At 60.8% G+C, this 27,269-nt stretch overlaps 34 non-coding genes across 34 annotated transcripts; all 34 read right to left on the bottom strand.

Moving 5' to 3' along the window:
* Window positions 1-277: 277 nt before the first annotated feature.
* On the bottom strand, window positions 278-441 carry LOC138499146 (U1 spliceosomal RNA). The gene has a single exon (XR_011279178.1). It is a non-coding gene; the product is annotated as a U1 spliceosomal RNA (small nuclear RNA).
* A 612-nt stretch (window positions 442-1,053) lies between these two features.
* On the bottom strand, window positions 1,054-1,217 carry LOC138499147 (U1 spliceosomal RNA). The gene has a single exon (XR_011279179.1). It is a non-coding gene; the product is annotated as a U1 spliceosomal RNA (small nuclear RNA).
* Window positions 1,218-1,829: 612 nt separating this feature from the next.
* LOC138499148 (U1 spliceosomal RNA) lies at window positions 1,830-1,993 on the bottom strand. Its single transcript, XR_011279180.1, has one exon. It is a non-coding gene; the product is annotated as a U1 spliceosomal RNA (small nuclear RNA).
* Window positions 1,994-2,605: 612 nt separating this feature from the next.
* LOC138498937 (U1 spliceosomal RNA) lies at window positions 2,606-2,769 on the bottom strand. The gene has a single exon (XR_011279028.1). It is a non-coding gene; the product is annotated as a U1 spliceosomal RNA (small nuclear RNA).
* A 612-nt stretch (window positions 2,770-3,381) lies between these two features.
* Window positions 3,382-3,545, bottom strand: LOC138498931 (U1 spliceosomal RNA). The gene has a single exon (XR_011279022.1). It is a non-coding gene; the product is annotated as a U1 spliceosomal RNA (small nuclear RNA).
* Window positions 3,546-4,157: 612 nt separating this feature from the next.
* On the bottom strand, window positions 4,158-4,321 carry LOC138499043 (U1 spliceosomal RNA). Its single transcript, XR_011279094.1, has one exon. It is a non-coding gene; the product is annotated as a U1 spliceosomal RNA (small nuclear RNA).
* A 795-nt stretch (window positions 4,322-5,116) lies between these two features.
* On the bottom strand, window positions 5,117-5,280 carry LOC138499151 (U1 spliceosomal RNA). The gene has a single exon (XR_011279182.1). It is a non-coding gene; the product is annotated as a U1 spliceosomal RNA (small nuclear RNA).
* Window positions 5,281-5,892: 612 nt separating this feature from the next.
* Window positions 5,893-6,056, bottom strand: LOC138499152 (U1 spliceosomal RNA). The gene has a single exon (XR_011279183.1). It is a non-coding gene; the product is annotated as a U1 spliceosomal RNA (small nuclear RNA).
* A 612-nt stretch (window positions 6,057-6,668) lies between these two features.
* Window positions 6,669-6,832, bottom strand: LOC138499153 (U1 spliceosomal RNA). Its single transcript, XR_011279184.1, has one exon. It is a non-coding gene; the product is annotated as a U1 spliceosomal RNA (small nuclear RNA).
* Window positions 6,833-7,444: 612 nt separating this feature from the next.
* Window positions 7,445-7,608, bottom strand: LOC138499154 (U1 spliceosomal RNA). Its single transcript, XR_011279185.1, has one exon. It is a non-coding gene; the product is annotated as a U1 spliceosomal RNA (small nuclear RNA).
* Window positions 7,609-8,220: 612 nt separating this feature from the next.
* LOC138499155 (U1 spliceosomal RNA) lies at window positions 8,221-8,384 on the bottom strand. The gene has a single exon (XR_011279186.1). It is a non-coding gene; the product is annotated as a U1 spliceosomal RNA (small nuclear RNA).
* A 612-nt stretch (window positions 8,385-8,996) lies between these two features.
* LOC138499157 (U1 spliceosomal RNA) lies at window positions 8,997-9,160 on the bottom strand. Its single transcript, XR_011279187.1, has one exon. It is a non-coding gene; the product is annotated as a U1 spliceosomal RNA (small nuclear RNA).
* A 612-nt stretch (window positions 9,161-9,772) lies between these two features.
* On the bottom strand, window positions 9,773-9,936 carry LOC138498938 (U1 spliceosomal RNA). The gene has a single exon (XR_011279029.1). It is a non-coding gene; the product is annotated as a U1 spliceosomal RNA (small nuclear RNA).
* Window positions 9,937-10,548: 612 nt separating this feature from the next.
* LOC138498932 (U1 spliceosomal RNA) lies at window positions 10,549-10,712 on the bottom strand. Its single transcript, XR_011279023.1, has one exon. It is a non-coding gene; the product is annotated as a U1 spliceosomal RNA (small nuclear RNA).
* A 612-nt stretch (window positions 10,713-11,324) lies between these two features.
* LOC138499055 (U1 spliceosomal RNA) lies at window positions 11,325-11,488 on the bottom strand. The gene has a single exon (XR_011279102.1). It is a non-coding gene; the product is annotated as a U1 spliceosomal RNA (small nuclear RNA).
* A 795-nt stretch (window positions 11,489-12,283) lies between these two features.
* Window positions 12,284-12,447, bottom strand: LOC138499158 (U1 spliceosomal RNA). The gene has a single exon (XR_011279188.1). It is a non-coding gene; the product is annotated as a U1 spliceosomal RNA (small nuclear RNA).
* A 612-nt stretch (window positions 12,448-13,059) lies between these two features.
* LOC138499159 (U1 spliceosomal RNA) lies at window positions 13,060-13,223 on the bottom strand. The gene has a single exon (XR_011279189.1). It is a non-coding gene; the product is annotated as a U1 spliceosomal RNA (small nuclear RNA).
* A 612-nt stretch (window positions 13,224-13,835) lies between these two features.
* On the bottom strand, window positions 13,836-13,999 carry LOC138499160 (U1 spliceosomal RNA). Its single transcript, XR_011279190.1, has one exon. It is a non-coding gene; the product is annotated as a U1 spliceosomal RNA (small nuclear RNA).
* A 612-nt stretch (window positions 14,000-14,611) lies between these two features.
* Window positions 14,612-14,775, bottom strand: LOC138499162 (U1 spliceosomal RNA). Its single transcript, XR_011279191.1, has one exon. It is a non-coding gene; the product is annotated as a U1 spliceosomal RNA (small nuclear RNA).
* A 612-nt stretch (window positions 14,776-15,387) lies between these two features.
* On the bottom strand, window positions 15,388-15,551 carry LOC138499164 (U1 spliceosomal RNA). The gene has a single exon (XR_011279193.1). It is a non-coding gene; the product is annotated as a U1 spliceosomal RNA (small nuclear RNA).
* A 612-nt stretch (window positions 15,552-16,163) lies between these two features.
* Window positions 16,164-16,327, bottom strand: LOC138499165 (U1 spliceosomal RNA). Its single transcript, XR_011279194.1, has one exon. It is a non-coding gene; the product is annotated as a U1 spliceosomal RNA (small nuclear RNA).
* Window positions 16,328-16,939: 612 nt separating this feature from the next.
* Window positions 16,940-17,103, bottom strand: LOC138499166 (U1 spliceosomal RNA). Its single transcript, XR_011279195.1, has one exon. It is a non-coding gene; the product is annotated as a U1 spliceosomal RNA (small nuclear RNA).
* Window positions 17,104-17,897: 794 nt separating this feature from the next.
* On the bottom strand, window positions 17,898-18,061 carry LOC138499167 (U1 spliceosomal RNA). Its single transcript, XR_011279196.1, has one exon. It is a non-coding gene; the product is annotated as a U1 spliceosomal RNA (small nuclear RNA).
* A 612-nt stretch (window positions 18,062-18,673) lies between these two features.
* LOC138499168 (U1 spliceosomal RNA) lies at window positions 18,674-18,837 on the bottom strand. Its single transcript, XR_011279197.1, has one exon. It is a non-coding gene; the product is annotated as a U1 spliceosomal RNA (small nuclear RNA).
* A 612-nt stretch (window positions 18,838-19,449) lies between these two features.
* On the bottom strand, window positions 19,450-19,613 carry LOC138499169 (U1 spliceosomal RNA). Its single transcript, XR_011279198.1, has one exon. It is a non-coding gene; the product is annotated as a U1 spliceosomal RNA (small nuclear RNA).
* Window positions 19,614-20,225: 612 nt separating this feature from the next.
* On the bottom strand, window positions 20,226-20,389 carry LOC138499170 (U1 spliceosomal RNA). The gene has a single exon (XR_011279199.1). It is a non-coding gene; the product is annotated as a U1 spliceosomal RNA (small nuclear RNA).
* Window positions 20,390-21,001: 612 nt separating this feature from the next.
* LOC138499171 (U1 spliceosomal RNA) lies at window positions 21,002-21,165 on the bottom strand. The gene has a single exon (XR_011279200.1). It is a non-coding gene; the product is annotated as a U1 spliceosomal RNA (small nuclear RNA).
* Window positions 21,166-21,777: 612 nt separating this feature from the next.
* Window positions 21,778-21,941, bottom strand: LOC138499173 (U1 spliceosomal RNA). The gene has a single exon (XR_011279201.1). It is a non-coding gene; the product is annotated as a U1 spliceosomal RNA (small nuclear RNA).
* Window positions 21,942-22,734: 793 nt separating this feature from the next.
* On the bottom strand, window positions 22,735-22,898 carry LOC138499174 (U1 spliceosomal RNA). The gene has a single exon (XR_011279202.1). It is a non-coding gene; the product is annotated as a U1 spliceosomal RNA (small nuclear RNA).
* A 612-nt stretch (window positions 22,899-23,510) lies between these two features.
* LOC138498912 (U1 spliceosomal RNA) lies at window positions 23,511-23,674 on the bottom strand. The gene has a single exon (XR_011279005.1). It is a non-coding gene; the product is annotated as a U1 spliceosomal RNA (small nuclear RNA).
* A 612-nt stretch (window positions 23,675-24,286) lies between these two features.
* LOC138499176 (U1 spliceosomal RNA) lies at window positions 24,287-24,450 on the bottom strand. The gene has a single exon (XR_011279204.1). It is a non-coding gene; the product is annotated as a U1 spliceosomal RNA (small nuclear RNA).
* A 602-nt stretch (window positions 24,451-25,052) lies between these two features.
* On the bottom strand, window positions 25,053-25,216 carry LOC138499177 (U1 spliceosomal RNA). Its single transcript, XR_011279205.1, has one exon. It is a non-coding gene; the product is annotated as a U1 spliceosomal RNA (small nuclear RNA).
* A 612-nt stretch (window positions 25,217-25,828) lies between these two features.
* On the bottom strand, window positions 25,829-25,992 carry LOC138499178 (U1 spliceosomal RNA). The gene has a single exon (XR_011279206.1). It is a non-coding gene; the product is annotated as a U1 spliceosomal RNA (small nuclear RNA).
* A 794-nt stretch (window positions 25,993-26,786) lies between these two features.
* Window positions 26,787-26,950, bottom strand: LOC138499179 (U1 spliceosomal RNA). The gene has a single exon (XR_011279207.1). It is a non-coding gene; the product is annotated as a U1 spliceosomal RNA (small nuclear RNA).
* Between the last annotated feature and the right edge of the window lie 319 nt (window positions 26,951-27,269).

Consider the following 27,269-nt stretch of genomic DNA (forward strand, 5'->3'; position numbering starts at 1 on the left):
CCGACAGGCCACCCCGCTTAACAAGAGCGTCTTGGGTGGGGTGCTCCCCAGCAGGACACGGCAACGCCGTGAAGGCAACGCCCGATCGTGCCCGATCGGTGCTAGGCGCCTGTGCACTTGACCCCTCCAGTGAATGCTGGCCCTCTGGACTGCAGCAACATTCAGAGGCTACCTACTCACACACGTGACTTAAGAAACTCTGCTGCAAGACCAGGGGCTCCGTGTGTAAACAAGCTGACTCTGCACACTAAACTTTTTCTTTCTTTGACCAATAAATCAGGGGATAGCGCGAACGCAGTCCCCCACTACCAGAAATAATGCAGTCGAGTATCCCGCATTTGGGGACATCGCAGGGGTCAGCAAATCCGATGTGCAATGGATGAGCCTCACCCTGGGAGATCTGCCTTGTTGATCACAGATGCTCCCCTGCCAGGTAAGTATGAGTTGCGAGCAAGAGGGCAGGGGTTGGGCCTGTTCTGGAATCCCCGCTAAGCGAGGGTGAGAAGGCAGGCCCTGACCCAGCCCCAGCCCTCCCGGAAGCCCCGAGCGCCTGCAGAGCTGCCTGTCCCACGTTCAGGGGGAAGCTCCGGCAGGCAGAGCTCAGCAGAAGAGGCACATTGCAGCACAGGTCCTTTCTCCCATCAGGCCCTGCTCCGCCCGAGATTTGCATACATTCCGGCCTGGCCCCCAGCCTGCAGGCCCAGTCGGATAGCGAGCAGGCCTGGTGCAGTGCGCCCACTGGCCTGTCGGCCCCCAGGGCCCATGGCCCTCCTGAGCCGACAGGCCACCCCGCTTAACAAGAGCGTCTTGGGTGGGGTGCTCCCCAGCAGGACACGGCAACGCCGTGAAGGCAACGCCCGATCGTGCCCGATCGGTGCTAGGCGCCTGTGCACTTGACCCCTCCAGTGAATGCTGGCCCTCTGGACTGCAGCAACATTCAGAGGCTACCTACTCACACACGTGACTTAAGAAACTCTGCTGCAAGACCAGGGGCTCCGTGTGTAAACAAGCTGACTCTGCACACTAAACTTTTTCTTTCTTTGACCAATAAATCAGGGGATAGCGCGAACGCAGTCCCCCACTACCAGAAATAATGCAGTCGAGTATCCCGCATTTGGGGACATCGCAGGGGTCAGCAAATCCGATGTGCAATGGATGAGCCTCACCCTGGGAGATCTGCCTTGTTGATCACAGATGCTCCCCTGCCAGGTAAGTATGAGTTGCGAGCAAGAGGGCAGGGGTTGGGCCTGTTCTGGAATCCCCGCTAAGCGAGGGTGAGAAGGCAGGCCCTGACCCAGCCCCAGCCCTCCCGGAAGCCCCGAGCGCCTGCAGAGCTGCCTGTCCCACGTTCAGGGGGAAGCTCCGGCAGGCAGAGCTCAGCAGAAGAGGCACATTGCAGCACAGGTCCTTTCTCCCATCAGGCCCTGCTCCGCCCGAGATTTGCATACATTCCGGCCTGGCCCCCAGCCTGCAGGCCCAGTCGGATAGCGAGCAGGCCTGGTGCAGTGCGCCCACTGGCCTGTCGGCCCCCAGGGCCCATGGCCCTCCTGAGCCGACAGGCCACCCCGCTTAACAAGAGCGTCTTGGGTGGGGTGCTCCCCAGCAGGACACGGCAACGCCGTGAAGGCAACGCCCGATCGTGCCCGATCGGTGCTAGGCGCCTGTGCACTTGACCCCTCCAGTGAATGCTGGCCCTCTGGACTGCAGCAACATTCAGAGGCTACCTACTCACACACGTGACTTAAGAAACTCTGCTGCAAGACCAGGGGCTCCGTGTGTAAACAAGCTGACTCTGCACACTAAACTTTTTCTTTCTTTGACCAATAAATCAGGGGATAGCGCGAACGCAGTCCCCCACTACCAGAAATAATGCAGTCGAGTATCCCGCATTTGGGGACATCGCAGGGGTCAGCAAATCCGATGTGCAATGGATGAGCCTCACCCTGGGAGATCTGCCTTGTTGATCACAGATGCTCCCCTGCCAGGTAAGTATGAGTTGCGAGCAAGAGGGCAGGGGTTGGGCCTGTTCTGGAATCCCCGCTAAGCGAGGGTGAGAAGGCAGGCCCTGACCCAGCCCCAGCCCTCCCGGAAGCCCCGAGCGCCTGCAGAGCTGCCTGTCCCACGTTCAGGGGGAAGCTCCGGCAGGCAGAGCTCAGCAGAAGAGGCACATTGCAGCACAGGTCCTTTCTCCCATCAGGCCCTGCTCCGCCCGAGATTTGCATACATTCCGGCCTGGCCCCCAGCCTGCAGGCCCAGTCGGATAGCGAGCAGGCCTGGTGCAGTGCGCCCACTGGCCTGTCGGCCCCCAGGGCCCATGGCCCTCCTGAGCCGACAGGCCACCCCGCTTAACAAGAGCGTCTTGGGTGGGGTGCTCCCCAGCAGGACACGGCAACGCCGTGAAGGCAACGCCCGATCGTGCCCGATCGGTGCTAGGCGCCTGTGCACTTGACCCCTCCAGTGAATGCTGGCCCTCTGGACTGCAGCAACATTCAGAGGCTACCTACTCACACACGTGACTTAAGAAACTCTGCTGCAAGACCAGGGGCTCCGTGTGTAAACAAGCTGACTCTGCACACTAAACTTTTTCTTTCTTTGACCAATAAATCAGGGGATAGCGCGAACGCAGTCCCCCACTACCAGAAATAATGCAGTCGAGTATCCCGCATTTGGGGACATGGCAGGGGTCAGCAAATCCGATGTGCAATGGATGAGCCTCACCCTGGGAGATCTGCCTTGTTGATCACAGATGCTCCCCTGCCAGGTAAGTATGAGTTGCGAGCAAGAGGGCAGGGGTTGGGCCTGTTCTGGAATCCCCGCTAAGCGAGGGTGAGAAGGCAGGCCCTGACCCAGCCCCAGCCCTCCCGGAAGCCCCGAGCGCCTGCAGAGCTGCCTGTCCCACGTTCAGGGGGAAGCTCCGGCAGGCAGAGCTCAGCAGAAGAGGCACATTGCAGCACAGGTCCTTTCTCCCATCAGGCCCTGCTCCGCCCGAGATTTGCATACATTCCGGCCTGGCCCCCAGCCTGCAGGCCCAGTCGGATAGCGAGCAGGCCTGGTGCAGTGCGCCCACTGGCCTGTCGGCCCCCAGGGCCCATGGCCCTCCTGAGCCGACAGGCCACCCCGCTTAACAAGAGCGTCTTGGGTGGGGTGCTCCCCAGCAGGACACGGCAACGCCGTGAAGGCAACGCCCGATCGTGCCCGATCGGTGCTAGGCGCCTGTGCACTTGACCCCTCCAGTGAATGCTGGCCCTCTGGACTGCAGCAACATTCAGAGGCTACCTACTCACACACGTGACTTAAGAAACTCTGCTGCAAGACCAGGGGCTCCGTGTGTAAACAAGCTGACTCTGCACACTAAACTTTTTCTTTCTTTGACCAATAAATCAGGGGATAGCGCGAACGCAGTGCCCCACTACCAGAAATAATGCAGTCGAGTATCCCGCATTTGGGGACATCGCAGGGGTCAGCAAATCCGATGTGCAATGGATGAGCCTCACCCTGGGAGATCTGCCTTGTTGATCACAGATGCTCCCCTGCCAGGTAAGTATGAGTTGCGAGCAAGAGGGCAGGGGTTGGGCCTGTTCTGGAATCCCCGCTAAGCGAGGGTGAGAAGGCAGGCCCTGACCCAGCCCCAGCCCTCCCGGAAGCCCCGAGCGCCTGCAGAGCTGCCTGTCCCACGTTCAGGGGGAAGCTCCGGCAGGCAGAGCTCAGCAGAAGAGGCACATTGCAGCACAGGTCCTTTCTCCCATCAGGCCCTGCTCCGCCCGAGATTTGCATACATTCCGGCCTGGCCCCCAGCCTGCAGGCCCAGTCGGATAGCGAGCAGGCCTGGTGCAGTGCGCCCACTGGCCTGTCGGCCCCCAGGGCCCATGGCCCTCCTGAGCCGACAGGCCACCCCGCTTAACAAGAGCGTCTTGGGTGGGGTGCTCCCCAGCAGGACACGGCAACGCCGTGAAGGCAACGCCCGATCGTGCCCGATCGGTGCTAGGCGCCTGTGCACTTGACCCCTCCAGTGAATGCTGGCCCTCTGGACTGCAGCAACATTCAGAGGCTACCTACTCACACACGTGACTTAAGAAACTCTGCTGCAAGACCAGGGGCTCCGTGTGTAAACAAGCTGACTCTGCACACTAAACTTTTTCTTTCTTTGACCAATAAATCAGGGGATAGCGCGAACGCAGTCCCCCACTACCAGAAATAATGCAGTCGAGTATCCCGCATTTGGGGACATCGCAGGGGTCAGCAAATCCGATGTGCAATGGATAAGCCTCACCCTGGGAGATCTGCCTTGTTGATCACAGATGCTCCCCTGCCAGGTAAGTATGAGTTGCGAGCAAGAGGGCAGGGGTTGGGCCTGTTCTGGAATCCCCGCTAAGCGAGGGTGAGAAGGCAGGCCCTGACCCAGCCCCAGCCCTCCCGGAAGCCCCGAGCGCCTGCAGAGCTGCCTGTCCCACGTTCAGGGGGAAGCTCCGGCAGGCAGAGCTCAGCAGAAGAGGCACATTGCAGCACAGGTCCTTTCTCCCATCAGGCCCTGCTCCGCCCGAGATTTGCATACATTCCGGCCTGGCCCCCAGCCTGCAGGCCCAGTCGGATAGCGAGCAGGCCTGGTGCAGTGCGCCCACTGGCCTGTCGGCCCCCAGGGCCCATGGCCCTCCTGAGCCGACAGGCCACCCCGCTTAACAAGAGCGTCTTGGGTGGGGTGCTCCCCAGCAGGACACGGCAACGCCGTGAAGGCAACGCCCGATCGTGCCCGATCGGTGCTCGGACGGGGCCGGCGGCAGCTGGTAGCCAGTGAACCCCCCCCCCCCCCAATCCCCAGGAGCTGGATGGGACTTCTTAAGGTTGGAGGGCCTGGCCGTGATAACAGAGCCCGGGCGGGGCGGGGCAGGGCGGCTTCAAGAACTACTGGGGCCCCTGATATCATGGGGCGCACAAGTCTGGGGTTAGGCGCCTGTGCACTTGACCCCTCCAGTGAATGCTGGCCCTCTGGACTGCAGCAACATTCAGAGGCTACCTACTCACACACGTGACTTAAGAAACTCTGCTGCAAGACCAGGGGCTCCGTGTGTAAACAAGCTGACTCTGCACACTAAACTTTTTCTTTCTTTGACCAATAAATCAGGGGATAGCGCGAACGCAGTCCCCCACTACCAGAAATAATGCAGTCGAGTATCCCGCATTTGGGGACATCGCAGGGGTCAGCAAATCCGATGTGCAATGGATGAGCCTCACCCTGGGAGATCTGCCTTGTTGATCACAGATGCTCCCCTGCCAGGTAAGTATGAGTTGCGAGCAAGAGGGCAGGGGTTGGGCCTGTTCTGGAATCCCCGCTAAGCGAGGGTGAGAAGGCAGGCCCTGACCCAGCCCTAGCCCTCCCGGAAGCCCCGAGCGCCTGCAGAGCTGCCTGTCCCACGTTCAGGGGGAAGCTCCGGCAGGCAGAGCTCAGCAGAAGAGGCACATTGCAGCACAGGTCCTTTCTCCCATCAGGCCCTGCTCCGCACGAGATTTGCATAAATTCCGGCCTGGCCGCCAGCCTGCAGGCCCAGTCGGATAGCGAGCAGGCCTGGTGCAGTGCGCCCACTGGCCTGTCGGCCCCCAGGGCCCATGGCCCTCCTGAGCCGACAGGCCACCCCGCTTAACAAGAGCGTCTTGGGTGGGGTGCTCCCCAGCAGGACACGGCAACGCCGTGAAGGCAACGCCCGATCGTGCCCGATCGGTGCTAGGCGCCTGTGCACTTGACCCCTCCAGTGAATGCTGGCCCTCTGGACTGCAGCAACATTCAGAGGCTACCTACTCACACACGTGACTTAAGAAACTCTGCTGCAAGACCAGGGGCTCCGTGTGTAAACAAGCTGACTCTGCACACTAAACTTTTTCTTTCTTTGACCAATAAATCAGGGGATAGCGCGAACGCAGTCCCCCACTACCAGAAATAATGCAGTCGAGTATCCCGCATTTGGGGACATCGCAGGGGTCAGCAAATCCGATGTGCAATGGATGAGCCTCACCCTGGGAGATCTGCCTTGTTGATCACAGATGCTCCCCTGCCAGGTAAGTATGAGTTGCGAGCAAGAGGGCAGGGGTTGGGCCTGTTCTGGAATCCCCGCTAAGCGAGGGTGAGAAGGCAGGCCCTGACCCAGCCCCAGCCCTCCCGGAAGCCCCGAGCGCCTGCAGAGCTGCCTGTCCCACGTTCAGGGGGAAGCTCCGGCAGGCAGAGCTCAGCAGAAGAGGCACATTGCAGCACAGGTCCTTTCTCCCATCAGGCCCTGCTCCGCCCGAGATTTGCATACATTCCGGCCTGGCCCCCAGCCTGCAGGCCCAGTCGGATAGCGAGCAGGCCTGGTGCAGTGCGCCCACTGGCCTGTCGGCCCCCAGGGCCCATGGCCCTCCTGAGCCGACAGGCCACCCCGCTTAACAAGAGCGTCTTGGGTGGGGTGCTCCCCAGCAGGACACGGCAACGCCGTGAAGGCAACGCCCGATCGTGCCCGATCGGTGCTAGGCGCCTGTGCACTTGACCCCTCCAGTGAATGCTGGCCCTCTGGACTGCAGCAACATTCAGAGGCTACCTACTCACACACGTGACTTAAGAAACTCTGCTGCAAGACCAGGGGCTCCGTGTGTAAACAAGCTGACTCTGCACACTAAACTTTTTCTTTCTTTGACCAATAAATCAGGGGATAGCGCGAACGCAGTCCCCCACTACCAGAAATAATGCAGTCGAGTATCCCGCATTTGGGGACATCGCAGGGGTCAGCAAATCCGATGTGCAATGGATGAGCCTCACCCTGGGAGATCTGCCTTGTTGATCACAGATGCTCCCCTGCCAGGTAAGTATGAGTTGCGAGCAAGAGGGCAGGGGTTGGGCCTGTTCTGGAATCCCCGCTAAGCGAGGGTGAGAAGGCAGGCCCTGACCCAGCCCCAGCCCTCCCGGAAGCCCCGAGCGCCTGCAGAGCTGCCTGTCCCACGTTCAGGGGGAAGCTCCGGCAGGCAGAGCTCAGCAGAAGAGGCACATTGCAGCACAGGTCCTTTCTCCCATCAGGCCCTGCTCCGCCCGAGATTTGCATACATTCCGGCCTGGCCCCCAGCCTGCAGGCCCAGTCGGATAGCGAGCAGGCCTGGTGCAGTGCGCCCACTGGCCTGTCGGCCCACAGGGCCCATGGCCCTCCTGAGCCGACAGGCCACCCCGCTTAACAAGAGCGTCTTGGGTGGGGTGCTCCCCAGCAGGACACGGCAACGCCGTGAAGGCAACGCCCGATCGTGCCCGATCGGTGCTAGGCGCCTGTGCACTTGACCCCTCCAGTGAATGCTGGCCCTCTGGACTGCAGCAACATTCAGAGGCTACCTACTCACACACGTGACTTAAGAAACTCTGCTGCAAGACCAGGGGCTCCGTGTGTAAACAAGCTGACTCTGCACACTAAACTTTTTCTTTCTTTGACCAATAAATCAGGGGATAGCGCGAACGCAGTCCCCCACTACCAGAAATAATGCAGTCGAGTATCCCGCATTTGGGGACATCGCAGGGGTCAGCAAATCCGATGTGCAATGGATGAGCCTCACCCTGGGAGATCTGCCTTGTTGATCACAGATGCTCCCCTGCCAGGTAAGTATGAGTTGCGAGCAAGAGGGCAGGGGTTGGGCCTGTTCTGGAATCCCCGCTAAGCGAGGGTGAGAAGGCAGGCCCTGACCCAGCCCCAGCCCTCCCGGAAGCCCCGAGCGCCTGCAGAGCTGCCTGTCCCACGTTCAGGGGGAAGCTCCGGCAGGCAGAGCTCAGCAGAAGAGGCACATTGCAGCACAGGTCCTTTCTCCCATCAGGCCCTGCTCCGCCCGAGATTTGCATACATTCCGGCCTGGCCCCCAGCCTGCAGGCCCAGTCGGATAGCGAGCAGGCCTGGTGCAGTGCGCCCACTGGCCTGTCGGCCCCCAGGGCCCATGGCCCTCCTGAGCCGACAGGCCACCCCGCTTAACAAGAGCGTCTTGGGTGGGGTGCTCCCCAGCAGGACACGGCAACGCCGTGAAGGCAACGCCCGATCGTGCCCGATCGGTGCTAGGCGCCTGTGCACTTGACCCCTCCAGTGAATGCTGGCCCTCTGGACTGCAGCAACATTCAGAGGCTACCTACTCACACACGTGACTTAAGAAACTCTGCTGCAAGACCAGGGGCTCCGTGTGTAAACAAGCTGACTCTGCACACTAAACTTTTTCTTTCTTTGACCAATAAATCAGGGGATAGCGCGAACGCAGTCCCCCACTACCAGAAATAATGCAGTCGAGTATCCCGCATTTGGGGACATCGCAGGGGTCAGCAAATCCGATGTGCAATGGATGAGCCTCACCCTGGGAGATCTGCCTTGTTGATCACAGATGCTCCCCTGCCAGGTAAGTATGAGTTGCGAGCAAGAGGGCAGGGGTTGGGCCTGTTCTGGAATCCCCGCTAAGCGAGGGTGAGAAGGCAGGCCCTGACCCAGCCCCAGCCCTCCCGGAAGCCCCGAGCGCCTGCAGAGCTGCCTGTCCCACGTTCAGGGGGAAGCTCCGGCAGGCAGAGCTCAGCAGAAGAGGCACATTGCAGCACAGGTCCTTTCTCCCATCAGGCCCTGCTCCGCCCGAGATTTGCATACATTCCGGCCTGGCCCCCAGCCTGCAGGCCCAGTCGGATAGCGAGCAGGCCTGGTGCAGTGCGCCCACTGGCCTGTCGGCCCCCAGGGCCCATGGCCCTCCTGAGCCGACAGGCCACCCCGCTTAACAAGAGCGTCTTGGGTGGGGTGCTCCCCAGCAGGACACGGCAACGCCGTGAAGGCAACGCCCGATCGTGCCCGATCGGTGCTAGGCGCCTGTGCACTTGACCCCTCCAGTGAATGCTGGCCCTCTGGACTGCAGCAACATTCAGAGGCTACCTACTCACACACGTGACTTAAGAAACTCTGCTGCAAGACCAGGGGCTCCGTGTGTAAACAAGCTGACTCTGCACACTAAACTTTTTCTTTCTTTGACCAATAAATCAGGGGATAGCGCGAACGCAGTCCCCCACTACCAGAAATAATGCAGTCGAGTATCCCGCATTTGGGGACATCGCAGGGGTCAGCAAATCCGATGTGCAATGGATGAGCCTCACCCTGGGAGATCTGCCTTGTTGATCACAGATGCTCCCCTGCCAGGTAAGTATGAGTTGCGAGCAAGAGGGCAGGGGTTGGGCCTGTTCTGGAATCCCCGCTAAGCGAGGGTGAGAAGGCAGGCCCTGACCCAGCCCCAGCCCTCCCGGAAGCCCCGAGCGCCTGCAGAGCTGCCTGTCCCACGTTCAGGGGGAAGCTCCGGCAGGCAGAGCTCAGCAGAAGAGGCACATTGCAGCACAGGTCCTTTCTCCCATCAGGCCCTGCTCCGCCCGAGATTTGCATACATTCCGGCCTGGCCCCCAGCCTGCAGGCCCAGTCGGATAGCGAGCAGGCCTGGTGCAGTGCGCCCACTGGCCTGTCGGCCCCCAGGGCCCATGGCCCTCCTGAGCCGACAGGCCACCCCGCTTAACAAGAGCGTCTTGGGTGGGGTGCTCCCCAGCAGGACACGGCAACGCCGTGAAGGCAACGCCCGATCGTGCCCGATCGGTGCTAGGCGCCTGTGCACTTGACCCCTCCAGTGAATGCTGGCCCTCTGGACTGCAGCAACATTCAGAGGCTACCTACTCACACACGTGACTTAAGAAACTCTGCTGCAAGACCAGGGGCTCCGTGTGTAAACAAGCTGACTCTGCACACTAAACTTTTTCTTTCTTTGACCAATAAATCAGGGGATAGCGCGAACGCAGTCCCCCACTACCAGAAATAATGCAGTCGAGTATCCCGCATTTGGGGACATGGCAGGGGTCAGCAAATCCGATGTGCAATGGATGAGCCTCACCCTGGGAGATCTGCCTTGTTGATCACAGATGCTCCCCTGCCAGGTAAGTATGAGTTGCGAGCAAGAGGGCAGGGGTTGGGCCTGTTCTGGAATCCCCGCTAAGCGAGGGTGAGAAGGCAGGCCCTGACCCAGCCCCAGCCCTCCCGGAAGCCCCGAGCGCCTGCAGAGCTGCCTGTCCCACGTTCAGGGGGAAGCTCCGGCAGGCAGAGCTCAGCAGAAGAGGCACATTGCAGCACAGGTCCTTTCTCCCATCAGGCCCTGCTCCGCCCGAGATTTGCATACATTCCGGCCTGGCCCCCAGCCTGCAGGCCCAGTCGGATAGCGAGCAGGCCTGGTGCAGTGCGCCCACTGGCCTGTCGGCCCCCAGGGCCCATGGCCCTCCTGAGCCGACAGGCCACCCCGCTTAACAAGAGCGTCTTGGGTGGGGTGCTCCCCAGCAGGACACGGCAACGCCGTGAAGGCAACGCCCGATCGTGCCCGATCGGTGCTAGGCGCCTGTGCACTTGACCCCTCCAGTGAATGCTGGCCCTCTGGACTGCAGCAACATTCAGAGGCTACCTACTCACACACGTGACTTAAGAAACTCTGCTGCAAGACCAGGGGCTCCGTGTGTAAACAAGCTGACTCTGCACACTAAACTTTTTCTTTCTTTGACCAATAAATCAGGGGATAGCGCGAACGCAGTGCCCCACTACCAGAAATAATGCAGTCGAGTATCCCGCATTTGGGGACATCGCAGGGGTCAGCAAATCCGATGTGCAATGGATGAGCCTCACCCTGGGAGATCTGCCTTGTTGATCACAGATGCTCCCCTGCCAGGTAAGTATGAGTTGCGAGCAAGAGGGCAGGGGTTGGGCCTGTTCTGGAATCCCCGCTAAGCGAGGGTGAGAAGGCAGGCCCTGACCCAGCCCCAGCCCTCCCGGAAGCCCCGAGCGCCTGCAGAGCTGCCTGTCCCACGTTCAGGGGGAAGCTCCGGCAGGCAGAGCTCAGCAGAAGAGGCACATTGCAGCACAGGTCCTTTCTCCCATCAGGCCCTGCTCCGCCCGAGATTTGCATACATTCCGGCCTGGCCCCCAGCCTGCAGGCCCAGTCGGATAGCGAGCAGGCCTGGTGCAGTGCGCCCACTGGCCTGTCGGCCCCCAGGGCCCATGGCCCTCCTGAGCCGACAGGCCACCCCGCTTAACAAGAGCGTCTTGGGTGGGGTGCTCCCCAGCAGGACACGGCAACGCCGTGAAGGCAACGCCCGATCGTGCCCGATCGGTGCTAGGCGCCTGTGCACTTGACCCCTCCAGTGAATGCTGGCCCTCTGGACTGCAGCAACATTCAGAGGCTACCTACTCACACACGTGACTTAAGAAACTCTGCTGCAAGACCAGGGGCTCCGTGTGTAAACAAGCTGACTCTGCACACTAAACTTTTTCTTTCTTTGACCAATAAATCAGGGGATAGCGCGAACGCAGTCCCCCACTACCAGAAATAATGCAGTCGAGTATCCCGCATTTGGGGACATCGCAGGGGTCAGCAAATCCGATGTGCAATGGATAAGCCTCACCCTGGGAGATCTGCCTTGTTGATCACAGATGCTCCCCTGCCAGGTAAGTATGAGTTGCGAGCAAGAGGGCAGGGGTTGGGCCTGTTCTGGAATCCCCGCTAAGCGAGGGTGAGAAGGCAGGCCCTGACCCAGCCCCAGCCCTCCCGGAAGCCCCGAGCGCCTGCAGAGCTGCCTGTCCCACGTTCAGGGGGAAGCTCCGGCAGGCAGAGCTCAGCAGAAGAGGCACATTGCAGCACAGGTCCTTTCTCCCATCAGGCCCTGCTCCGCCCGAGATTTGCATACATTCCGGCCTGGCCCCCAGCCTGCAGGCCCAGTCGGATAGCGAGCAGGCCTGGTGCAGTGCGCCCACTGGCCTGTCGGCCCCCAGGGCCCATGGCCCTCCTGAGCCGACAGGCCACCCCGCTTAACAAGAGCGTCTTGGGTGGGGTGCTCCCCAGCAGGACACGGCAACGCCGTGAAGGCAACGCCCGATCGTGCCCGATCGGTGCTCGGACGGGGCCGGCGGCAGCTGGTAGCCAGTGAACCCCCCCCCCCCCCAATCCCCAGGAGCTGGATGGGACTTCTTAAGGTTGGAGGGCCTGGCCGTGATAACAGAGCCCGGGCGGGGCGGGGCAGGGCGGCTTCAAGAACTACTGGGGCCCCTGATATCATGGGGCGCACAAGTCTGGGGTTAGGCGCCTGTGCACTTGACCCCTCCAGTGAATGCTGGCCCTCTGGACTGCAGCAACATTCAGAGGCTACCTACTCACACACGTGACTTAAGAAACTCTGCTGCAAGACCAGGGGCTCCGTGTGTAAACAAGCTGACTCTGCACACTAAACTTTTTCTTTCTTTGACCAATAAATCAGGGGATAGCGCGAACGCAGTCCCCCACTACCAGAAATAATGCAGTCGAGTATCCCGCATTTGGGGACATCGCAGGGGTCAGCAAATCCGATGTGCAATGGATGAGCCTCACCCTGGGAGATCTGCCTTGTTGATCACAGATGCTCCCCTGCCAGGTAAGTATGAGTTGCGAGCAAGAGGGCAGGGGTTGGGCCTGTTCTGGAATCCCCGCTAAGCGAGGGTGAGAAGGCAGGCCCTGACCCAGCCCTAGCCCTCCCGGAAGCCCCGAGCGCCTGCAGAGCTGCCTGTCCCACGTTCAGGGGGAAGCTCCGGCAGGCAGAGCTCAGCAGAAGAGGCACATTGCAGCACAGGTCCTTTCTCCCATCAGGCCCTGCTCCGCACGAGATTTGCATAAATTCCGGCCTGGCCGCCAGCCTGCAGGCCCAGTCGGATAGCGAGCAGGCCTGGTGCAGTGCGCCCACTGGCCTGTCGGCCCCCAGGGCCCATGGCCCTCCTGAGCCGACAGGCCACCCCGCTTAACAAGAGCGTCTTGGGTGGGGTGCTCCCCAGCAGGACACGGCAACGCCGTGAAGGCAACGCCCGATCGTGCCCGATCGGTGCTAGGCGCCTGTGCACTTGACCCCTCCAGTGAATGCTGGCCCTCTGGACTGCAGCAACATTCAGAGGCTACCTACTCACACACGTGACTTAAGAAACTCTGCTGCAAGACCAGGGGCTCCGTGTGTAAACAAGCTGACTCTGCACACTAAACTTTTTCTTTCTTTGACCAATAAATCAGGGGATAGCGCGAACGCAGTCCCCCACTACCAGAAATAATGCAGTCGAGTATCCCGCATTTGGGGACATCGCAGGGGTCAGCAAATCCGATGTGCAATGGATGAGCCTCACCCTGGGAGATCTGCCTTGTTGATCACAGATGCTCCCCTGCCAGGTAAGTATGAGTTGCGAGCAAGAGGGCAGGGGTTGGGCCTGTTCTGGAATCCCCGCTAAGCGAGGGTGAGAAGGCAGGCCCTGACCCAGCCCCAGCCCTCCCGGAAGCCCCGAGCGCCTGCAGAGCTGCCTGTCCCACGTTCAGGGGGAAGCTCCGGCAGGCAGAGCTCAGCAGAAGAGGCACATTGCAGCACAGGTCCTTTCTCCCATCAGGCCCTGCTCCGCCCGAGATTTGCATACATTCCGGCCTGGCCCCCAGCCTGCAGGCCCAGTCGGATAGCGAGCAGGCCTGGTGCAGTGCGCCCACTGGCCTGTCGGCCCCCAGGGCCCATGGCCCTCCTGAGCCGACAGGCCACCCCGCTTAACAAGAGCGTCTTGGGTGGGGTGCTCCCCAGCAGGACACGGCAACGCCGTGAAGGCAACGCCCGATCGTGCCCGATCGGTGCTAGGCGCCTGTGCACTTGACCCCTCCAGTGAATGCTGGCCCTCTGGACTGCAGCAACATTCAGAGGCTACCTACTCACACACGTGACTTAAGAAACTCTGCTGCAAGACCAGGGGCTCCGTGTGTAAACAAGCTGACTCTGCACACTAAACTTTTTCTTTCTTTGACCAATAAATCAGGGGATAGCGCGAACGCAGTCCCCCACTACCAGAAATAATGCAGTCGAGTATCCCGCATTTGGGGACATCGCAGGGGTCAGCAAATCCGATGTGCAATGGATGAGCCTCACCCTGGGAGATCTGCCTTGTTGATCACAGATGCTCCCCTGCCAGGTAAGTATGAGTTGCGAGCAAGAGGGCAGGGGTTGGGCCTGTTCTGGAATCCCCGCTAAGCGAGGGTGAGAAGGCAGGCCCTGACCCAGCCCCAGCCCTCCCGGAAGCCCCGAGCGCCTGCAGAGCTGCCTGTCCCACGTTCAGGGGGAAGCTCCGGCAGGCAGAGCTCAGCAGAAGAGGCACATTGCAGCACAGGTCCTTTCTCCCATCAGGCCCTGCTCCGCCCGAGATTTGCATACATTCCGGCCTGGCCCCCAGCCTGCAGGCCCAGTCGGATAGCGAGCAGGCCTGGTGCAGTGCGCCCACTGGCCTGTCGGCCCACAGGGCCCATGGCCCTCCTGAGCCGACAGGCCACCCCGCTTAACAAGAGCGTCTTGGGTGGGGTGCTCCCCAGCAGGACACGGCAACGCCGTGAAGGCAACGCCCGATCGTGCCCGATCGGTGCTAGGCGCCTGTGCACTTGACCCCTCCAGTGAATGCTGGCCCTCTGGACTGCAGCAACATTCAGAGGCTACCTACTCACACACGTGACTTAAGAAACTCTGCTGCAAGACCAGGGGCTCCGTGTGTAAACAAGCTGACTCTGCACACTAAACTTTTTCTTTCTTTGACCAATAAATCAGGGGATAGCGCGAACGCAGTCCCCCACTACCAGAAATAATGCAGTCGAGTATCCCGCATTTGGGGACATCGCAGGGGTCAGCAAATCCGATGTGCAATGGATGAGCCTCACCCTGGGAGATCTGCCTTGTTGATCACAGATGCTCCCCTGCCAGGTAAGTATGAGTTGCGAGCAAGAGGGCAGGGGTTGGGCCTGTTCTGGAATCCCCGCTAAGCGAGGGTGAGAAGGCAGGCCCTGACCCAGCCCCAGCCCTCCCGGAAGCCCCGAGCGCCTGCAGAGCTGCCTGTCCCACGTTCAGGGGGAAGCTCCGGCAGGCAGAGCTCAGCAGAAGAGGCACATTGCAGCACAGGTCCTTTCTCCCATCAGGCCCTGCTCCGCCCGAGATTTGCATACATTCCGGCCTGGCCCCCAGCCTGCAGGCCCAGTCGGATAGCGAGCAGGCCTGGTGCAGTGCGCCCACTGGCCTGTCGGCCCCCAGGGCCCATGGCCCTCCTGAGCCGACAGGCCACCCCGCTTAACAAGAGCGTCTTGGGTGGGGTGCTCCCCAGCAGGACACGGCAACGCCGTGAAGGCAACGCCCGATCGTGCCCGATCGGTGCTAGGCGCCTGTGCACTTGACCCCTCCAGTGAATGCTGGCCCTCTGGACTGCAGCAACATTCAGAGGCTACCTACTCACACACGTGACTTAAGAAACTCTGCTGCAAGACCAGGGGCTCCGTGTGTAAACAAGCTGACTCTGCACACTAAACTTTTTCTTTCTTTGACCAATAAATCAGGGGATAGCGCGAACGCAGTCCCCCACTACCAGAAATAATGCAGTCGAGTATCCCGCATTTGGGGACATCGCAGGGGTCAGCAAATCCGATGTGCAATGGATGAGCCTCACCCTGGGAGATCTGCCTTGTTGATCACAGATGCTCCCCTGCCAGGTAAGTATGAGTTGCGAGCAAGAGGGCAGGGGTTGGGCCTGTTCTGGAATCCCCGCTAAGCGAGGGTGAGAAGGCAGGCCCTGACCCAGCCCCAGCCCTCCCGGAAGCCCCGAGCGCCTGCAGAGCTGCCTGTCCCACGTTCAGGGGGAAGCTCCGGCAGGCAGAGCTCAGCAGAAGAGGCACATTGCAGCACAGGTCCTTTCTCCCATCAGGCCCTGCTCCGCCCGAGATTTGCATACATTCCGGCCTGGCCCCCAGCCTGCAGGCCCAGTCGGATAGCGAGCAGGCCTGGTGCAGTGCGCCCACTGGCCTGTCGGCCCCCAGGGCCCATGGCCCTCCTGAGCCGACAGGCCACCCCGCTTAACAAGAGCGTCTTGGGTGGGGTGCTCCCCAGCAGGACACGGCAACGCCGTGAAGGCAACGCCCGATCGTGCCCGATCGGTGCTAGGCGCCTGTGCACTTGACCCCTCCAGTGAATGCTGGCCCTCTGGACTGCAGCAACATTCAGAGGCTACCTACTCACACACGTGACTTAAGAAACTCTGCTGCAAGACCAGGGGCTCCGTGTGTAAACAAGCTGACTCTGCACACTAAACTTTTTCTTTCTTTGACCAATAAATCAGGGGATAGCGCGAACGCAGTCCCCCACTACCAGAAATAATGCAGTCGAGTATCCCGCATTTGGGGACATCGCAGGGGTCAGCAAATCCGATGTGCAATGGATGAGCCTCACCCTGGGAGATCTGCCTTGTTGATCACAGATGCTCCCCTGCCAGGTAAGTATGAGTTGCGAGCAAGAGGGCAGGGGTTGGGCCTGTTCTGGAATCCCCGCTAAGCGAGGGTGAGAAGGCAGGCCCTGACCCAGCCCCAGCCCTCCCGGAAGCCCCGAGCGCCTGCAGAGCTGCCTGTCCCACGTTCAGGGGGAAGCTCCGGCAGGCAGAGCTCAGCAGAAGAGGCACATTGCAGCACAGGTCCTTTCTCCCATCAGGCCCTGCTCCGCCCGAGATTTGCATACATTCCGGCCTGGCCCCCAGCCTGCAGGCCCAGTCGGATAGCGAGCAGGCCTGGTGCAGTGCGCCCACTGGCCTGTCGGCCCCCAGGGCCCATGGCCCTCCTGAGCCGACAGGCCACCCCGCTTAACAAGAGCGTCTTGGGTGGGGTGCTCCCCAGCAGGACACGGCAACGCCGTGAAGGCAACGCCCGATCGTGCCCGATCGGTGCTAGGCGCCTGTGCACTTGACCCCTCCAGTGAATGCTGGCCCTCTGGACTGCAGCAACATTCAGAGGCTACCTACTCACACACGTGACTTAAGAAACTCTGCTGCAAGACCAGGGGCTCCGTGTGTAAACAAGCTGACTCTGCACACTAAACTTTTTCTTTCTTTGACCAATAAATCAGGGGATAGCGCGAACGCAGTCCCCCACTACCAGAAATAATGCAGTCGAGTATCCCGCATTTGGGGACATCGCAGGGGTCAGCAAATCCGATGTGCAATGGATGAGCCTCACCCTGGGAGATCTGCCTTGTTGATCACAGATGCTCCCCTGCCAGGTAAGTATGAGTTGCGAGCAAGAGGGCAGGGGTTGGGCCTGTTCTGGAATCCCCGCTAAGCGAGGGTGAGAAGGCAGGCCCTGACCCAGCCCCAGCCCTCCCGGAAGCCCCGAGCGCCTGCAGAGCTGCCTGTCCCACGTTCAGGGGGAAGCTCCGGCAGGCAGAGCTCAGCAGAAGAGGCACATTGCAGCACAGGTCCTTTCTCCCATCAGGCCCTGCTCCGCCCGAGATTTGCATACATTCCGGCCTGGCCCCCAGCCTGCAGGCCCAGTCGGATAGCGAGCAGGCCTGGTGCAGTGCGCCCACTGGCCTGTCGGCCCCCAGGGCCCATGGCCCTCCTGAGCCGACAGGCCACCCCGCTTAACAAGAGCGTCTTGGGTGGGGTGCTCCCCAGCAGGACACGGCAACGCCGTGAAGGCAACGCCCGATCGTGCCCGATCGGTGCTCGGACGGGGCCGGCGGCAGCTGGTAGCCAGTGAACCCCCCCCCCCCCAATCCCCAGGAGCTGGATGGGACTTCTTAAGGTTGGAGGGCCTGGCCGTGATAACAGAGCCCGGGCGGGGCGGGGCAGGGCGGCTTCAAGAACTACTGGGGCCCCTGATATCATGGGGCGCACAAGTCTGGGGTTAGGCGCCTGTGCACTTGACCCCTCCAGTGAATGCTGGCCCTCTGGACTGCAGCAACATTCAGAGGCTACCTACTCACACACGTGACTTAAGAAACTCTGCTGCAAGACCAGGGGCTCCGTGTGTAAACAAGCTGACTCTGCACACTAAACTTTTTCTTTCTTTGACCAATAAATCAGGGGATAGCGCGAACGCAGTCCCCCACTACCAGAAATAATGCAGTCGAGTATCCCGCATTTGGGGACATCGCAGGGGTCAGCAAATCCGATGTGCAATGGATGAGCCTCACCCTGGGAGATCTGCCTTGTTGATCACAGATGCTCCCCTGCCAGGTAAGTATGAGTTGCGAGCAAGAGGGCAGGGGTTGGGCCTGTTCTGGAATCCCCGCTAAGCGAGGGTGAGAAGGCAGGCCCTGACCCAGCCCTAGCCCTCCCGGAAGCCCCGAGCGCCTGCAGAGCTGCCTGTCCCACGTTCAGGGGGAAGCTCCGGCAGGCAGAGCTCAGCAGAAGAGGCACATTGCAGCACAGGTCCTTTCTCCCATCAGGCCCTGCTCCGCACGAGATTTGCATAAATTCCGGCCTGGCCGCCAGCCTGCAGGCCCAGTCGGATAGCGAGCAGGCCTGGTGCAGTGCGCCCACTGGCCTGTCGGCCCCCAGGGCCCATGGCCCTCCTGAGCCGACAGGCCACCCCGCTTAACAAGAGCGTCTTGGGTGGGGTGCTCCCCAGCAGGACACGGCAACGCCGTGAAGGCAACGCCCGATCGTGCCCGATCGGTGCTAGGCGCCTGTGCACTTGACCCCTCCAGTGAATGCTGGCCCTCTGGACTGCAGCAACATTCAGAGGCTACCTACTCACACACGTGACTTAAGAAACTCTGCTGCAAGACCAGGGGCTCCGTGTGTAAACAAGCTGACTCTGCACACTAAACTTTTTCTTTCTTTGACCAATAAATCAGGGGATAGCGCGAACGCAGTCCCCCACTACCAGAAATAATGCAGTCGAGTATCCCGCATTTGGGGACATCGCAGGGGTCAGCAAATCCGATGTGCAATGGATGAGCCTCACCCTGGGAGATCTGCCTTGTTGATCACAGATGCTCCCCTGCCAGGTAAGTATGAGTTGCGAGCAAGAGGGCAGGGGTTGGGCCTGTTCTGGAATCCCCGCTAAGCGAGGGTGAGAAGGCAGGCCCTGACCCAGCCCCAGCCCTCCCGGAAGCCCCGAGCGCCTGCAGAGCTGCCTGTCCCACGTTCAGGGGGAAGCTCCGGCAGGCAGAGCTCAGCAGAAGAGGCACATTGCAGCACAGGTCCTTTCTCCCATCAGGCCCTGCTCCGCCCGAGATTTGCATACATTCCGGCCTGGCCCCCAGCCTGCAGGCCCAGTCGGATAGCGAGCAGGCCTGGTGCAGTGCGCCCACTGGCCTGTCGGCCCCCAGGGCCCATGGCCCTCCTGAGCCGACAGGCCACCCCGCTTAACAAGAGCGTCTTGGGTGGGGTGCTCCCCAGCAGGACACGGCAACGCCGTGAAGGCAACGCCCGATCGTGCCCGATCGGTGCTAGGCGCCTGTGCACTTGACCCCTCCAGTGAATGCTGGCCCTCTGGACTGCAGCAACATTCAGAGGCTACCTACTCACACACGTGACTTAAGAAACTCTGCTGCAAGACCAGGGGCTCCGTGTGTAAACAAGCTGACTCTGCACACTAAACTTTTTCTTTCTTTGACCAATAAATCAGGGGATAGCGCGAACGCAGTCCCCCACTACCAGAAATAATGCAGTCGAGTATCCCGCATTTGGGGACATCGCAGGGGTCAGCAAATCCGATGTGCAATGGATGAGCCTCACCCTGGGAGATCTGCCTTGTTGATCACAGATGCTCCCCTGCCAGGTAAGTATGAGTTGCGAGCAAGAGGGCAGGGGTTGGGCCTGTTCTGGAATCCCCGCTAAGCGAGGGTGAGAAGGCAGGCCCTGACCCAGCCCCAGCCCTCCCGGAAGCCCCGAGCGCCTGCAGAGCTGCCTGTCCCACGTTCAGGGGGAAGCTCCGGCAGGCAGAGCTCAGCAGAAGAGGCACATTGCAGCACAGGTCCTTTCTCCCATCAGGCCCTGCTCCGCCCGAGATTTGCATACATTCCGGCCTGGCCCCCAGCCTGCAGGCCCAGTCGGATAGCGAGCAGGCCTGGTGCAGTGCGCCCACTGGCCTGTCGGCCCCCAGGGCCCATGGCCCTCCTGAGCCGACAGGCCACCCCGCTTAACAAGAGCGTCTTGGGTGGGGTGCTCCCCAGCAGGACACGGCAACGCCGTGAAGGCAACGCCCGATCGTGCCCGATCGGTGCTAGGCGCCTGTGCACTTGACCCCTCCAGTGAATGCTGGCCCTCTGGACTGCAGCAACATTCAGAGGCTACCTACTCACACACGTGACTTAAGAAACTCTGCTGCAAGACCAGGGGCTCCGTGTGTAAACAAGCTGACTCTGCACACTAAACTTTTTCTTTCTTTGACCAATAAATCAGGGGATAGCGCGAACGCAGTCCCCCACTACCAGAAATAATGCAGTCGAGTATCCCGCATTTGGGGACATCGCAGGGGTCAGCAAATCCGATGTGCAATGGATGAGCCTCACCCTGGGAGATCTGCCTTGTTGATCACAGATGCTCCCCTGCCAGGTAAGTATGAGTTGCGAGCAAGAGGGCAGGGGTTGGGCCTGTTCTGGAATCCCCGCTAAGCGAGGGTGAGAAGGCAGGCCCTGACCCAGCCCCAGCCCTCCCGGAAGCCCCGAGCGCCTGCAGAGCTGCCTGTCCCACGTTCAGGGGGAAGCTCCGGCAGGCAGAGCTCAGCAGAAGAGGCACATTGCAGCACAGGTCCTTTCTCCCATCAGGCCCTGCTCCGCCCGAGATTTGCATACATTCCGGCCTGGCCCCCAGCCTGCAGGCCCAGTCGGATAGCGAGCAGGCCTGGTGCAGTGCGCCCACTGGCCTGTCGGCCCCCAGGGCCCATGGCCCTCCTGAGCCGACAGGCCACCCCGCTTAACAAGAGCGTCTTGGGTGGGGTGCTCCCCAGCAGGACACGGCAACGCCGTGAAGGCAACGCCCGATCGTGCCCGATCGGTGCTAGGCGCCTGTGCACTTGACCCCTCCAGTGAATGCTGGCCCTCTGGACTGCAGCAACATTCAGAGGCTACCTACTCACACACGTGACTTAAGAAACTCTGCTGCAAGACCAGGGGCTCCGTGTGTAAACAAGCTGACTCTGCACACTAAACTTTTTCTTTCTTTGACCAATAAATCAGGGGATAGCGCGAACGCAGTCCCCCACTACCAGAAATAATGCAGTCGAGTATCCCGCATTTGGGGACATCGCAGGGGTCAGCAAATCCGATGTGCAATGGATGAGCCTCACCCTGGGAGATCTGCCTTGTTGATCACAGATGCTCCCCTGCCAGGTAAGTATGAGTTGCGAGCAAGAGGGCAGGGGTTGGGCCTGTTCTGGAATCCCCGCTAAGCGAGGGTGAGAAGGCAGGCCCTGACCCAGCCCCAGCCCTCCCGGAAGCCCCGAGCGCCTGCAGAGCTGCCTGTCCCACGTTCAGGGGGAAGCTCCGGCAGGCAGAGCTCAGCAGAAGAGGCACATTGCAGCACAGGTCCTTTCTCCCATCAGGCCCTGCTCCGCCCGAGATTTGCATACATTCCGGCCTGGCCCCCAGCCTGCAGGCCCAGTCGGATAGCGAGCAGGCCTGGTGCAGTGCGCCCACTGGCCTGTCGGCCCCCAGGGCCCATGGCCCTCCTGAGCCGACAGGCCACCCCGCTTAACAAGAGCGTCTTGGGTGGGGTGCTCCCCAGCAGGACACGGCAACGCCGTGAAGGCAACGCCCGATCGTGCCCGATCGGTGCTAGGCGCCTGTGCACTTGACCCCTCCAGTGAATGCTGGCCCTCTGGACTGCAGCAACATTCAGAGGCTACCTACTCACACACGTGACTTAAGAAACTCTGCTGCAAGACCAGGGGCTCCGTGTGTAAACAAGCTGACTCTGCACACTAAACTTTTTCTTTCTTTGACCAATAAATCAGGGGATAGCGCGAACGCAGTCCCCCACTACCAGAAATAATGCAGTCGAGTATCCCGCATTTGGGGACATCGCAGGGGTCAGCAAATCCGATGTGCAATGGATGAGCCTCACCCTGGGAGATCTGCCTTGTTGATCACAGATGCTCCCCTGCCAGGTAAGTATGAGTTGCGAGCAAGAGGGCAGGGGTTGGGCCTGTTCTGGAATCCCCGCTAAGCGAGGGTGAGAAGGCAGGCCCTGACCCAGCCCCAGCCCTCCCGGAAGCCCCGAGCGCCTGCAGAGCTGCCTGTCCCACGTTCAGGGGGAAGCTCCGGCAGGCAGAGCTCAGCAGAAGAGGCACATTGCAGCACAGGTCCTTTCTCCCATCAGGCCCTGCTCCGCCCGAGATTTGCATACATTCCGGCCTGGCCCCCAGCCTGCAGGCCCAGTCGGATAGCGAGCAGGCCTGGTGCAGTGCGCCCACTGGCCTGTCGGCCCCCAGGGCCCATGGCCCTCCTGAGCCGACAGGCCACCCCGCTTAACAAGAGCGTCTTGGGTGGGGTGCTCCCCAGCAGGACACGGCAACGCCGTGAAGGCAACGCCCGATCGTGCCCGATCGGTGCTCGGACGGGGCCGGCGGCAGCTGGTAGCCAGTGAACCCCCCCCCCCCAATCCCCAGGAGCTGGATGGGACTTCTTAAGGTTGGAGGGCCTGGCCGTGATAACAGAGCCCGGGCGGGGCGGGGCAGGGCGGCTTCAAGAACTACTGGGGCCCCTGATATCATGGGGCGCACAAGTCTGGGGTTAGGCGCCTGTGCACTTGACCCCTCCAGTGAATGCTGGCCCTCTGGACTGCAGCAACATTCAGAGGCTACCTACTCACACACGTGACTTAAGAAACTCTGCTGCAAGACCAGGGGCTCCGTGTGTAAACAAGCTGACTCTGCACACTAAACTTTTTCTTTCTTTGACCAATAAATCAGGGGATAGCGCGAACGCAGTCCCCCACTACCAGAAATAATGCAGTCGAGTATCCCGCATTTGGGGACATCGCAGGGGTCAGCAAATCCGATGTGCAATGGATGAGCCTCACCCTGGGAGATCTGCCTTGTTGATCACAGATGCTCCCCTGCCAGGTAAGTATGAGTTGCGAGCAAGAGGGCAGGGGTTGGGCCTGTTCTGGAATCCCCGCTAAGCGAGGGTGAGAAGGCAGGCCCTGACCCAGCCCTAGCCCTCCCGGAAGCCCCGAGCGCCTGCAGAGCTGCCTGTCCCACGTTCAGGGGGAAGCTCCGGCAGGCAGAGCTCAGCAGAAGAGGCACATTGCAGCACAGGTCCTTTCTCCCATCAGGCCCTGCTCCGCACGAGATTTGCATAAATTCCGGCCTGGCCGCCAGCCTGCAGGCCCAGTCGGATAGCGAGCAGGCCTGGTGCAGTGCGCCCACTGGCCTGTCGGCCCCCAGGGCCCATGGCCCTCCTGAGCCGACAGGCCACCCCGCTTAACAAGAGCGTCTTGGGTGGGGTGCTCCCCAGCAGGACACGGCAACGCCGTGAAGGCAACGCCCGATCGTGCCCGATCGGTGCTAGGCGCCTGTGCACTTGACCCCTCCAGTGAATGCTGGCCCTCTGGACTGCAGCAACATTCAGAGGCTACCTACTCACACACGTGACTTAAGAAACTCTGCTGCAAGACCAGGGGCTCCGTGTGTAAACAAGCTGACTCTGCACACTAAACTTTTTCTTTCTTTGACCAATAAATCAGGGGATAGCGCGAACACAGTCCCCCACTACCAGAAATAATGCAGTCGAGTATCCCGCATTTGGGGACATCGCAGGGGTCAGCAAATCCGATGTGCAATGGATGAGCCTCACCCTGGGAGATCTGCCTTGTTGATCACAGATGCTCCCCTGCCAGGTAAGTATGAGTTGCGAGCAAGAGGGCAGGGGTTGGGCCTGTTCTGGAATCCCCGCTAAGCGAGGGTGAGAAGGCAGGCCCTGACCCAGCCCCAGCCCTCCCGGAAGCCCCGAGCGCCTGCAGAGCTGCCTGTCCCACGTTCAGGGGGAAGCTCCGGCAGGCAGAGCTCAGCAGAAGAGGCACATTGCAGCACAGGTCCTTTCTCCCATCAGGCCCTGCTCCGCCCGAGATTTGCATACATTCCGGCCTGGCCCCCAGCCTGCAGGCCCAGTCGGATAGCGAGCAGGCCTGGTGCAGTGCGCCCACTGGCCTGTCGGCCCCCAGGGCCCATGGCCCTCCTGAGCCGACAGGCCACCCCGCTTAACAAGAGCGTCTTGGGTGGGGTGCTCCCCAGCAGGACACGGCAACGCCGTGAAGGCAACGCCCGATCGTGCCCGATCGGTGCTAGGCGCCTGTGCACTTGACCCCTCCAGTGAATGCTGGCCCTCTGGACTGCAGCAACATTCAGAGGCTACCTACTCACACACGTGACTTAAGAAACTCTGCTGCAAGACCAGGGGCTCCGTGTGTAAACAAGCTGACTCTGCACACTAAACTTTTTCTTTCTTTGACCAATAAATCAGGGGATAGCGCGAACGCAGTCCCCCACTACCAGAAATAATGCAGTCGAGTATCCCGCATTTGGGGACATCGCAGGGGTCAGCAAATCCGATGTGCAATGGATGAGCCTCACCCTGGGAGATCTGCCTTGTTGATCACAGATGCTCCCCTGCCAGGTAAGTATGAGTTGCGAGCAAGAGGGCAGGGGTTGGGCCTGTTCTGGAATCCCCGCTAAGCGAGGGTGAGAAGGCAGGCCCTGACCCAGCCCCAGCCCTCCCGGAAGCCCCGAGCGCCTGCAGAGCTGCCTGTCCCACGTTCAGGGGGAAGCTCCGGCAGGCAGAGCTCAGCAGAAGAGGCACATTGCAGCACAGGTCCTTTCTCCCATCAGGCCCTGCTCCGCCCGAGATTTGCATACATTCCGGCCTGGCCCCCAGCCTGCAGGCCCAGTCGGATAGCGAGCAGGCCTGGTGCAGTGCGCCCACTGGCCTGTCGGCCCACAGGGCCCATGGCCCTCCTGAGCCGACAGGCCACCCCGCTTAACAAGAGCGTCTTGGGTGGGGTGCTCCCCAGCAGGACACGGCAACGCCGTGAAGGCAACGCCCGATCGGTGCTAGGCGCCTGTGCACTTGACCCCTCCAGTGAATGCTGGCCCTCTGGACTGCAGCAACATTCAGAGGCTACCTACTCACACACGTGACTTAAGAAACTCTGCTGCAAGACCAGGGGCTCCGTGTGCAAACAAGCTGACTCTGCACACTAAACTTTTTCTTTCTTTGACCAATAAATCAGGGGATAGCGCGAACGCAGTCCCCCACTACCAGAAATAATGCAGTCGAGTATCCCGCATTTGGGGACATCGCAGGGGTCAGCAAATCCGATGTGCAATGGATGAGCCTCACCCTGGGAGATCTGCCTTGTTGATCACAGATGCTCCCCTGCCAGGTAAGTATGAGTTGCGAGCAAGAGGGCAGGGGTTGGGCCTGTTCTGGAATCCCCGCTAAGCGAGGGTGAGAAGGCAGGCCCTGACCCAGCCCCAGCCCTCCCGGAAGCCCCGAGCGCCTGCAGAGCTGCCTGTCCCACGTTCAGGGGGAAGCTCCGGCAGGCAGAGCTCAGCAGAAGAGGCACATTGCAGCACAGGTCCTTTCTCCCATCAGGCCCTGCTCCGCCCGAGATTTGCATACATTCCGGCCTGGCCCCCAGCCTGCAGGCCCAGTCGGATAGCGAGCAGGCCTGGTGCAGTGCGCCCACTGGCCTGTCGGCCCCCAGGGCCCATGGCCCTCCTGAGCCGACAGGCCACCCCGCTTAACAAGAGCGTCTTGGGTGGGGTGCTCCCCAGCAGGACACGGCAACGCCGTGAAGGCAACGCCCGATCGTGCCCGATCGGTGCTAGGCGCCTGTGCACTTGACCCCTCCAGTGAATGCTGGCCCTCTGGACTGCAGCAACATTCAGAGGCTACCTACTCACACACGTGACTTAAGAAACTCTGCTGCAAGACCAGGGGCTCCGTGTGTAAACAAGCTGACTCTGCACACTAAACTTTTTCTTTCTTTGACCAATAAATCAGGGGATAGCGCGAACGCAGTCCCCCACTACCAGAAATAATGCAGTCGAGTATCCCGCATTTGGGGACATCGCAGGGGTCAGCAAATCCGATGTGCAATGGATGAGCCTCACCCTGGGAGATCTGCCTTGTTGATCACAGATGCTCCCCTGCCAGGTAAGTATGAGTTGCGAGCAAGAGGGCAGGGGTTGGGCCTGTTCTGGAATCCCCGCTAAGCGAGGGTGAGAAGGCAGGCCCTGACCCAGCCCCAGCCCTCCCGGAAGCCCCGAGCGCCTGCAGAGCTGCCTGTCCCACGTTCAGGGGGAAGCTCCGGCAGGCAGAGCTCAGCAGAAGAGGCACATTGCAGCACAGGTCCTTTCTCCCATCAGGCCCTGCTCCGCCCGAGATTTGCATACATTCCGGCCTGGCCCCCAGCCTGCAGGCCCAGTCGGATAGCGAGCAGGCCTGGTGCAGTGCGCCCACTGGCCTGTCGGCCCCCAGGGCCCATGGCCCTCCTGAGCCGACAGGCCACCCCGCTTAACAAGAGCGTCTTGGGTGGGGTGCTCCCCAGCAGGACACGGCAACGCCGTGAAGGCAACGCCCGATCGTGCCCGATCGGTGCTCGGACGGGGCCGGCGGCAGCTGGTAGCCAGTGAACCCCCCCCCCCCCAATCCCCAGGAGCTGGATGGGACTTCTTAAGGTTGGAGGGCCTGGCCGTGATAACAGAGCCCGGGCGGGGCGGGGCAGGGCGGCTTCAAGAACTACTGGGGCCCCTGATATCATGGGGCGCACAAGTCTGGGGTTAGGCGCCTGTGCACTTGACCCCTCCAGTGAATGCTGGCCCTCTGGACTGCAGCAACATTCAGAGGCTACCTACTCACACACGTGACTTAAGAAACTCTGCTGCAAGACCAGGGGCTCCGTGTGTAAACAAGCTGACTCTGCACACTAAACTTTTTCTTTCTTTGACCAATAAATCAGGGGATAGCGCGAACGCAGTCCCCCACTACCAGAAATAATGCAGTCGAGTATCCCGCATTTGGGGACATCGCAGGGGTCAGCAAATCCGATGTGCAATGGATGAGCCTCACCCTGGGAGATCTGCCTTGTTGATCACAGATGCTCCCCTGCCAGGTAAGTATGAGTTGCGAGCAAGAGGGCAGGGGTTGGGCCTGTTCTGGAATCCCCGCTAAGCGAGGGTGAGAAGGCAGGCCCTGACCCAGCCCTAGCCCTCCCGGAAGCCCCGAGCGCCTGCAGAGCTGCCTGTCCCACGTTCAGGGGGAAGCTCCGGCAGGCAGAGCTCAGCAGAAGAGGCACATTGCAGCACAGGTCCTTTCTCCCATCAGGCCCTGCTCCGCACGAGATTTGCATAAATTCCGGCCTGGCCGCCAGCCTGCAGGCCCAGTCGGATAGCGAGCAGGCCTGGTGCAGTGCGCCCACTGGCCTGTCGGCCCCCAGGGC

Source organism: Ambystoma mexicanum, chromosome 5q, assembly GCF_040938575.1.
Source record: "Ambystoma mexicanum isolate Mex_15411 chromosome 5q, UKY_AmexF1_1, whole genome shotgun sequence".
Taxonomy (NCBI): Eukaryota; Metazoa; Chordata; class Amphibia; order Caudata; family Ambystomatidae; genus Ambystoma; species Ambystoma mexicanum.